The 10,799-nt window shown below is 55.0% G+C and overlaps 1 protein-coding gene across 2 annotated transcripts in view; it reads right to left on the reverse strand.

Moving 5' to 3' along the window:
- The window catches only part of LOC115409287 (transcriptional repressor p66-beta-like), a 26,626-nt gene extending 16,065 nt beyond the window's left edge, over positions 1–10,561 (reverse strand). The window contains exon 1 of one of the 2 annotated variants that reach the window (XM_030120392.1): positions 10,451–10,561. The gene's annotated coding sequence lies outside the window, so the exon portion shown is untranslated. The remainder of the gene's footprint in view (positions 1–10,450) is intronic. The other variant, XM_030120393.1, reaches the window with a different exon arrangement.
- Between the last annotated feature and the right edge of the window lie 238 nt (positions 10,562–10,799).

Consider the following 10,799-nt stretch of genomic DNA (forward strand, 5'->3'; position numbering starts at 1 on the left):
CATAGGACAGAAGACGGGGGTCCTCCTTCTCTAGACAGGGGTCCTCCTTCTAGAGACGAGGGTCCTGCTCTAGAGACGGGGGACTGGCTGGATATGGAGACGAGGGGCTGCTGGGAGTGAGACCTGTATGCAGACAGGTACTGACTGACACACACACACACACACACACCTGTCTGTGATTACAAAGTAGCAGTCACAGACGCGCACACACATACACACCTTCCAGCTATTGCACAGACCCTGCTCTTTATTAAACTAGACAACAGCTCATTGTGGGCGTTGCCATGACAACCGGTCGTCTATTTTTAAGCCGTACCACTAATCAATTCCTGTTCTGTTGTCGCCTGAGGGGAGGGGGTCTGATAGGAAGGGGGGGGGGGGGGGGCAGGGGGCAGGGAGGGGGGCATGTGGAGACAAAGAGCACAGGAAGTGAGAGGAGGAGGGAGGAGGAGGGAGGAGTGAGGAGGAGGAGTGAGGAGGAGTGAGGAGGAGTGAGGAGTGAGGAGGAGGGAGGAGGAGGAGGAGGGAGGAGGAGGAAGGAGGAGGAGGAGGGAGGAGGAGTGAGGAGTGAGGAGGAGGGAGGAGGAGTGAGGGGGAGTGAGGAGGAGGGAGGAGGAGTGAGGAGGAGTGAGGAGGAGTGAGGAGGAGTGAGGAGGAGTGAGGAGGAGTGAGGGGGAGTGAGGAGGAGTGAGGGTGAGTGAGGGTGAGTGAGGAGGAGTGAGGGGGAGTGAGGGTGAGTGAGGAGGAGTGAGGGGGAGTGAGGGGGAGTGAGGAGGAGTGAGGAGGAGGGAGGAGGAGTGAGGAGGGAGGAGGAGGAGTGAGGAGGAGTGAGGAGCCTCCTGCTGACAGCAGAGGTCGACGCCACATGAAACCTGCAGCCCTCAAACATCTTCACCTCCTCAGGAACTCACCGCTAGAAACCTGAACAACCAGAACAAGTCCAGGCTGTTCACTGGACCGTACCATTCAGCCCTCACTGGACCGTACCATTCAGCCCTCACTGGACCGTACCATTCAGCCCTCACTGGACCGTACCATTCAGCCCTCACTGGACCGTACCATTCAGCTCTCACTGGACCGTACCATTCAGCCCTCACTGGACCGTACCATTCAGCCCTCACTGGACCGTACCATTCAGCCCTCACTGGACCGTACCATTCAGCTCTCACTGGACCGTACCATTCAGCCCTCACTGGACCGTACCATTCAGCCCTCACTGGACCGTACCATTCAGCCCTCAGACCCGGTTCGCTGGAGCTAAAGGGGGGGGCGGGACGTGCAGCCGAACTGGCTGGTGATTGGCTTCCTGCTGCGTCTCAATCAATGCCATTATTTGTGGGCGGAGCTAGTGCCACACCTGAACCTCCACACAGCTGGAGGACAGGTTGTGTCCACACCAGAAAGTTCTGTCCTGGGAGTGTTCTCAGAGGAGAGCGTGAGAGCGGCCTACAGGAGGGTTTATCAGAACCGCCTCCTCCTCTGAGGCTGGGTTCCCTCTGAACACACGGAAAACCCTGGAGATGCTGCGGCAGCAGAGGCTCACTGTTTAGAGAAGGTTGTCATGTAAACCGATCCCTGGAATGTGATCAATATCCAGAGAGAGGAGGAGGAGGAGGAGGAGGAGGGGGGGGGGGGAGGAGGAGGAGGAGGAGGAGGAGGAGGAGGAGGGGGGGGGAGGAGGAGGAGGGGGAGGGGGAGGAGGAGGGGGGGGGGGGGAGGAGGAGGGGGGGGAGGAGGAGCTCCTCCGAACAGGTGACGCCTCTTCTTCCTCCTCCTCCTCCTCTCGTCAGGGTGCAGTGAGCTGGTCTGAGCCGGTTGGTAACCTCAGGCTAGGAAACTCACTCTGAATATGTAGCCGTTAGTGGTTAGAACGTCACGCGGCGAGCGAGCCAGACGGGGGGGGGGGGGGGGGGGGGGGGGGGTTTACAGCAGAGGCAGGAAAATGTCTTCTTTAGAGCTGGCACGCTGACGAACAGAGAGAGAGCAGAACTTCAGACCACAGGGTGGGGCAGACTGTTTCACCCCGCTCACCAGGAGGAGGAGGCGCCACACACACACACACACACACACACACACACACACACACACACACACACACACACACACACACACACACACACACACACACACACACACACACACACACACACAGCCGCCATCTTGGATGAGGACGTCCTCCTGCCTGCTGATGAAGGGTTTGCTTTCCCAGCTTTCCCAGCAGACTAAACCATCCCGGATGGTGAGGGACTGTCAGGGACAGACCAGGAGGACGCTGCAGTTCCTCCACCCTGTCTTTAAGTCGACTGGGGATCCGTGGGTTCCCTGTGACACACACTGAGGTCTGGGCCAGGCTGGATGCACTGCTCTGCCCTCAGCTGAGGCGAGGAGAGCCTGAAGAGTCTGAAGCATCACCAAGCGTTGGCACGATGGAAAACGGGCCGCCATCTTGGTCCGATTTGACCTCCAGGAGCAGACAGACCCCGGGTCAGGCGCTGCTGGATTACGCCAAGCTGTGCTACATGTTACATGCTACGTACATGCTTAAGAGTTCCAGGCTCACACTCCAGCCTTGCTACATGCTACACATGATGTAAATCAGACAGAGTCCTGAGCAGCAGTCCTGTCCTGTCCTGTCCTGTCCTGTCCTGTCCTGTCCTGTCCTGTCCTGTCCTGTCCTGTCCTGTCCTGTCCTGTCCTGTCCTGTCCTGTCCTGTCCTCAGCTGTGTGATTGAAGGGCCGATCAGAACCTGGTCCCAGAGCTCCCCACGGTAGACCCGGGCCCGAGGAAGACTCCTCTCACAGGGCTGGACTGCGGCGACCTCGGAAGCTCAATGCAACGCAGCAGCGACACAGCGATGAGGATGCTGCTTCCTCCCCGATCAGCCGGCGACCGGCGGCCTGTCACGAGGACCGGTCCAAACACGCCACCTAGCTTACACGCTGCTATTCGGGCCACTGTAACGCCACACTTTAAAGGTTCAGACGAGCTGCCACATCCATAAATCCACTGTAAACATCAGCACATGGGAGCAGCTAGCGGCTAGCAGCAGGGAGGAGGGGCCATCTTTAAACTGCACCGTGTACCTGAACTAAACACCAAACAATACAAGTGAGGCTTGAATTCAAGTTTTGTGTGTCTTTCTCTAACTGTTCCCAACTGTGTGACCAGAGCAGGAAGCAGCTGGAGTCGGGTCAGCTGTTCAGGAACCTGACAATCTGTGGAAAGACCAACCCCGATACAATCCTGACTTAGCTACCTCACAGTGCTGCTGGGATGTCCCTGCCACGCGGCCCAGCCGGAGGTCAGGTCACAGGGTTCCAGCCCTCAGCCTGAAAGCAGCTTTGAGTTTTCTGCACCTTCAGTTAAGTTTAATTTTTTTGTAGAATGAGTGAAAAGAAGGAAAAAGCTGCACTTGTCTGGTGTTCAGAGTCTGAGAGCTGAGAGCTGCACAGCCTTGAACGATGAGACAATCTGAAACCCAGGAGCAGGAACGATCAGAACGCTCTGCAACAACATGAGTCAATGAACTGAAAACTGAACTTCAGTCCGGAACCTCAACTCTTTACAGGCGAGCTGAACATGGGGCCTGTGCTGGCGGCGGCGGCGGGTATCAGAGGTGCTGATGCCTGTTCCAGTCCCAGTTCTGTTTCTACCACTCATGTGGAGGAAGGTCCATCACTGAAGATCCCGGAAAACAACAATTTGAACTGGAGCAAACCGAGACACCAGAGACCAGAAGAGGAGAGGAAGACCGTGTTGTGGAATTCTAAATCCCAAAACATGAAAGCATCACTGGAGCGTTGACTGCAGGTCGTATCGTGATCCTCAACGTAGAGCTGGACAAAGTTTCGATATCAATATATACCGCGGTATATTCCTATTCAATAACGGTGATATGAGTTTTAAACACATTTTGGACATAGTGCATTACAGCATGCGTTTCACAATCACTAACTGCTGTTCACGGCGGCGCCGATTCAAGCCGAACAGAAAGCATGAAGAGTGATCAGTGCTCTGCAGACACACCACAGCTGGCCGTCCTCGGCTCAGGCTACAAGCTAACCTCCACCGCGGGAAGTTTGAGCTCCAAAATGAGAACTGGTGATGTAAACGCGACTGAATGAGCTTCCACAAGCTAATTTGTGGCCGCGAAATAATAAATCGTGCGCACGAAATACTAGTTCGTGGCCACAAATTAGGAATATCATTCACTGAACAGTCCAGTAAAGTTAGCAGCGTGTTGACAGATGCGGACTTTCGGTCTCAATAACTCTTTAACAAAACGTCAGTAACATACAGAGGAGCTTCCATCCCATCGCTGTGAGCTGGACGACAGGCTGCAAGCTCGTTTTCATTAAAAGTATCTGTCTATCAAGCGTCAGAAGCAATGTTGTTTTCGATTAGCAGCCGGTGTTGCTGCGGGGTTCAGGGACCGTCTGCAATTTACAAGACGCTGCAACAGTGAAGACAACTACCACAAAAAACAGTACAGGGACTCGCTGCAGTGTCGCCATAATCACTACAACTTTAAGTAATTCTGTACTTAACCTCAGTAATTCTGAGCACTTTTATTTTTCTTCCTGGTTGAAGCACCTTTGTTTAAATCTATAAGAAAAACTGTGTTGCAGTTTAAAAGTTAAAGCTGTTAATATTGAAAAGGTGAGTGTATGGCAGTTCTTTCAGCTCCCTGTCCCAGTAATACTTTGTTTGTAGTTGCTCACTCTTTTTTCAGTTTATTGCAGTAATTCTGAGCACTTTTATTTTTCTTCCTGGTTGAAGCAGCTTTGAATCCATAACAATAACATAACTGTATTATGTGTAAAGTTAAAGCTATTTATATTGAAAAAGGTGAAACTTACGTTTATTTGACAGTGATTTCATATTTCTCAAATAAAAGGTAAACATTTAATTTATTGTAGTTTTTATTTCTAAAATTTTATACTGGAGGAGCTTTCTGGATAAATGATTTCTAGTTTTACAGGTCGTACATTATGTACATGATTCTTAACAGTTTTTCTGAGGCTTTTGTATTATTTATATCGATATCGGAATTATATCGTATCGACCGAAATTAAGACCTATATCGTGATAACATTTTTGGCCATATGGTCCAGCCCTATCTCAACGTCACACAGCCCTCAATCCGCTGGACCATGGAGGGGGGCCTCCTGTCAGGACAAGGAAGACTTCCCCTTGTCCAAACACTCACTGAACACCAAACACAGTCCCAATAGCATTCAACAGACTCCGAGACAAAAACCACAACAGTAGCGAGAAGTGAGGAAACTCCAGAAACCAGGGTGTCATCTGCATAGCGTCTGACTATTCAGCTGCTTTACAGAACTGGAGGACAGACCGAATGAGACAGAGGACGCACCAAACAAGGCTGAGGACAGACCGAATGAGACAGAGGACGCACCAAACAAGGCTGAGGACAGACCGAATGAGACAGAGGACACACCAAACAAGGCTGAGGACAGACCGAATGAGACAGAGGACGCACCAAACAAGGCTGAGGACAGACCGAATGAGACAGAGGACGCACCAAACAAGGCTGAGGACAGACCGAATGAGACAGAGGACGCACCAAACAAGGCTGAGGACAGACCGAATGAGACAGAGGACGCACCAAACAAGGCTGAGGACAGACCGAATGAGACAGAGGACACACCAAACAAGGCTGAGGACAGACCGAGGGAGGCTCTGAGGACAGACCGAATGAGACTAAGGACAGACTGAATGAGACTCGGAGGACAGACTAACTGAGACTCCACGTTTAGCCCCAGCTCGGACCATATTAGCATTTAGCTTTGGGTAATGGCAGTCTGTAGAATTGTTGGCAGCATGCTGTAAGCCTGAGGGCTGATGAAACAGTAACGACATATATTGAGATCTGTCATAAACACACATGTCAACCACGGTCAACAGACGTCTCATTGGACATCTGTCCATGTTTTGACAGACAACAGGAACAGCCAATGATAATGAGGGGCGCAGAACACTAAGCCACGCACTCCTGAGAGGGCGTGTGATTTAAATGAAGCTGACTGAATCATAATAATTCAAGCCAAGGTGAACCTGAAATGGTGAAAATGATGTAGTTAGCATGTAGCATGTAGCACAGCTGGAGTTATAGCTGCACTTGATTGGACAAACACTTCTCTCTGTCTGAGATGGCTGCTCAGACACCAGCTTCCTCTTTTATTTCTAAAACGGTTCAGAGAAAAGTATTTTTGGAAACATGAGATGAGAAAGAAGCTGAGTCTGTTCTCATGTTGTGAAAGCTAAAGCACAGCAATGTGCTGGATCACATCTCAGGTCCTTATCTTTGTCAAACTTGTTTCAGCTGAGGAGGGATCGGTCCAGAATCAGGACTTGTTTCAGGACCTGAAGAGAGACCGTTGTTCTTCCACACCAGGATAGTCCAGGGGGTTCCACACCTGCCAAACGCACCGAACCATCCCTGAAACCAACTCCGGTCCGGACCAAACACGGCTGCTGTGAAAAACATCCTCGGAGCTCTGTGGTGTCCAACACGTGGACCGTGTCCTCCGATCAAGGCACTGTGCAGCACAAAACACGGACATGGGCCTGCTCACTCTGAAGTGACACCCTGCTTGCTAAAGTGCCGTTGAACCAATGTCCTCAGCTACGTTTACATGCCGTCCATATTGGGGTTCAGGTCAATATTCCGGTTTGTGAAACGTCTGGAATAACCTGTTTACCTGCTGAAACAGACAGAGTTCCTCCTGTAACATGATCAGGATCTGCCCATCCAAACCACGGCCACAGACCACGCCATGACTGCATTTGCACTTCATGCCACTAGGTGTGCTGCTTGCATGTTCAACCTTATTTTACACAGACACCACAGAAGAAGAAGGTCGCCGCAGGCTCTCTCTGCATGTTGTTAGAAAATGAGCAGCCGGCAAGACGTGGTGACATGTTCAATGATTCGATGCAGCGTTTTTCAGTAAAAGAGAAGAACTGAACCGTTTCCGCACATTAATTAGTAGCAGTTAAACTGTGTCACAAGTAGTTCCTCAACTCAAAAGACCAGATTCCTTGCAGATAGAACATACGCAGAACAGCAGTTCATGTCCCTTTCAACCGGGATATTCCGATGCGCGTTTACATGAACAGAAATTTGAGTTAGAAAAGGAGTAACCCAGGGATAGTATTGGGGTTTTTGCAGGTGTTTACATGGCTGTGCGCAGCCGGGTTATTGCGAATATTCCGGTTAAGAAAGGGTTATTGCCTGCATGTAAACGTACTCCTTGTCTCGTAAACGTTTCTCAAAGCTGGCATGCCAATACCTGCCACGCTACTGTTAGCATTAGCGCCACTGCCGCGTTTCCTCTGCAGGCGTCCGGCCAGCTCGGTGGCAGTATTTGAACTGGTAACAGGATATTTGCATATTGCTCTGGAGAGACGGCGTCTTCTCCTTATTCGCCGCTCGGCAGCTGGAGACCAGACGGGCAATTTGCTTTTCAAAATAAAAGTCTCCCTGAAAGATGACCACGTATTGATGTTTTCACTTTGCATCGACGGTGTCTGCCGGTTGGTCATTAAAGCGACGTATTGATCCATGCTAGCTTGTGTCAGTGTCGGTGTCTGGAACGCCCAGAAGGAGAAACGTCACATGACATTTTGGTAGCTTGTTTGGGAGTTGATATAAATGGAATTCAGACTGTTGGTGACCTGTCGGCTGTGACTGATCCTCCGGGGACGTTTCAGGGAGAACGGGGGACCAAACGCTCTGAGGGCGTAGCATCTGGAGCTAGCGGCCTGATCAGCTGGACGGACGGGGGACGGGTTTTCTGAACATCAATAAAAATGTTCCAGTGCTGGAACCTCGTTTTACGTTTCTCTTAGAGAAGTCAGTGTGTTCAGGATTTGGTCGATACATGTAAAGTAAAGAGCAGCGGCGGGGAAGGTCGCCTGCTCGCGTCTCATTGGTCCAGACCGACCCGAACTAACGTGATCCGCCGTGTGTGTGGAACGGAGCGAGGAACGTTCATCTGTATGCTGCTGGAAACGGAGAGCCGGGCAGGAAGAGCAGCAGCTCCATCAATGAGAATACTACAGTTCATTCACACTCCTCAACAGCAGGGACCTTTCATTCACACACACACACACACACACACACACACACACACACACACACACACACACACACACACACAGGAGACAGACTGCATTCAGGTCTGGATGGAGATGACACAGACCAGGCCTGACAGAACTAGTACCAGGACCAGGACCAGGACCAGGACCAGGACCAGGAGCAGCTCTTGTCAGGTCAGAGGTGACGGCTGCAGGGTTCCCTGAACCAGTCCCTCCCCCCGGCTCTGCCTGACGGACTGGAACCGGTAACAGCAGGAAACCTTCAGGGCCACAGGTGAGACTCCCGCCTGCCAAACCCAGGGCCCGGGGTTCAGGACCCGGGGCTCAGGACCCGGGGCTCAGGGCCCGGGGCTCAGGGCCCGGGGCTCAGGACCCGGGGCTCAGGGCCCGGGGCTCAGGACCCGGGGTTCAGGACCCGGGGCTCAGGACCCGGGGCTCAGGGCCCGGGGTTCAGGACCCGGGGCTCAGGGCCCGGGGCTCAGGGCCCGGGGCTCAGGGCCCGGGGTTCAGGGCCCGGGGTTCAGGACCCGGGGTTCAGGACCCGGGGTTCAGGGCCCGGGGTTCAGGACCCGGGGCTCAGGACCCGGGGCTCAGGGCCCGGGGTTCAGGACCCGGGGCTCAGGGCCCGGGGCTCAGGGCCCGGGGCTCAGGGCCCGGGGTTCAGGGCCCGGGGTTCAGGACCCGGGGTTCAGGACCCGGGGTTCAGGGCCCGGGGTTCAGGACCCGGGGCTCAGGACCCGGGGCTCAGACCCGATCACGTAGTCAGAGAGGAGACCCTGAATGTGTGGAGATTGAACAGAGTCTCCGCGTGAGGAGCAGCGGCGGGTCGGCCGCCTCAACGCCACACGCAAACCTTCACCACAACCCGGGCCAAACGGGGTTCTGCTGCTCCAGCACCAGGAGGCGTCTGGGAAACGACGCCGCGGCGTAATTACAGTTATTCTTAAACCGAAGTCACGTTTCACAAACACACAAACTGAACCAAACAAAGAAGAGGAAAACAGCCGTGTGAGGAGAGGACGAAGACTCAGGCCTGATGGAGGCTGCCAAAACAGAAACCTCCAAGAAAACGGCTCTGGATGCAGATTCAGGCTCAAACTGTGGAAAACATGTTCAGTAAAACGTCAAGGCGTCCATAAAGGACAAGACTCCCAAACAAAGGCTGAGAGTGTTTATTAGATGGATCCGTTTCCCTGCTGATCAGACCGAGTTTGACATGTAAATTGTGTGTGTGTGTGTGCGTGTGTGTGTGTGTGTGTGTGTGTGTGTGTGTGTGTGTGTGTGTGTGTGTGTGTGTGTGTGTGTGCTGCAGAATAATAGCAGCACACATCAAATATTGATTCCAGTTTGGTCTCTAACGTCATCTACATATCTCCTCCGTTAATCCGGGGCTCCGCCGCGGCTCTGGGTCCGGCCCGGCCCTGATCCCGGGCCAGCCCGGCACGGCACGGCCCGGCCCTGATCCCGGTCCAGCCCGGCTCTGATCCCGGCCCGGCCCGGCTCTGATCCGGCCCGGCTCTGATCCCGGCCCGGCCCGGCTCTGATCCGGCCCGGCTCTGATCCCGGCCCGGCCCTGATCCCGGTCCGGCCCGGCCCGCCGCCGGCCGCCAGGCAGCCATTTAGCCGCATATGGAGCGGGCTGAGCGCTACGTAAATGGCTGATGCGTTTCGAAATTTTTCTTCCTAATTGCTGAGCGCCGTCCCCCTCCCTCCTCCTCCTCCTCCTCCTCCTCCTCCTCCTCTCCGGCCTCCTGGCGCATTTTAATCCGCCACTTCACGCAGTCTCGCTTCCATCTGAGGCTTTGTCTCATTCCGATGCTCCCAGAACCAACACTGCGTGTTCCGGAGCCCGCAGCCCGGAGCCCCGGCTCTCCGGGCCCCCGGTCCGCCGCCGGAGGCTCCGCACCGAGCGACGAGGCGGACCGGAGCCGCTCCGAGCGGAGCTTTTCATCCCGCTGTAATCACAACACCTCCGCCGACTCTTGACGGAGATTTGACAAAAACACAGCGTGTCAGGGCCCGGAGCGGCCCGCCGGGACCCCGGAGCCCCCGGAGCCCCCGCAGCCGATCCCCGGGACGGCTCCGGGGGCTCGGCCGCGCGGAGGGCGGCGGGGCTGCTCGTCGGGACGGCGGCCAGCATCAATAAGTGGCGAAGCGAAGGCGCTCTATTGTCTGACAGCATATCAGCACACACACACACCGGCGGAGCGAACACACACTCCGGCCCGAGCCCGGGCCCGGGCCCGAGCCCGGCCCTGCCGCCGCCGACACCGACACAAAGCCCCTCCGCCCGGGGCCGGGCCGCGCGCTCATCCCCGGACTCACCTGTGCGTCCCTTCGCCTCGGTGTGCACCGTCTCCGGGTTCACGGTCCGGTCCTGACGCGCTGCTGCAGCCTGCTCTCCACCACCAGTCCCCGGCACCGGCAGGCGGCACTGAACCGCTGATTGGGCCTCGGCAGACGGTCGCCCCCCCGGAGGAGCCACGCCGGCCGCCGATTGGCCCCGCGCCTGCCTCCGTGCGGCCCAGACGGCCCGCTGATTGGCTGCTGCGATCCCACAGCAGACGCAGCGCGGCCGCTGATTGGCGGGCGGTTTCCGCGGCGCAGGCAGGGAGCGCGCGGATTGGCCGGGAGCAGTGTTGTTGTCTGTGTCTGGAAGGAGAGCCATGTTAAC

Source organism: Salarias fasciatus, chromosome 22 (assembly GCF_902148845.1).
Source record: "Salarias fasciatus chromosome 22, fSalaFa1.1, whole genome shotgun sequence".
Taxonomy (NCBI): Eukaryota; Metazoa; Chordata; class Actinopteri; order Blenniiformes; family Blenniidae; genus Salarias; species Salarias fasciatus.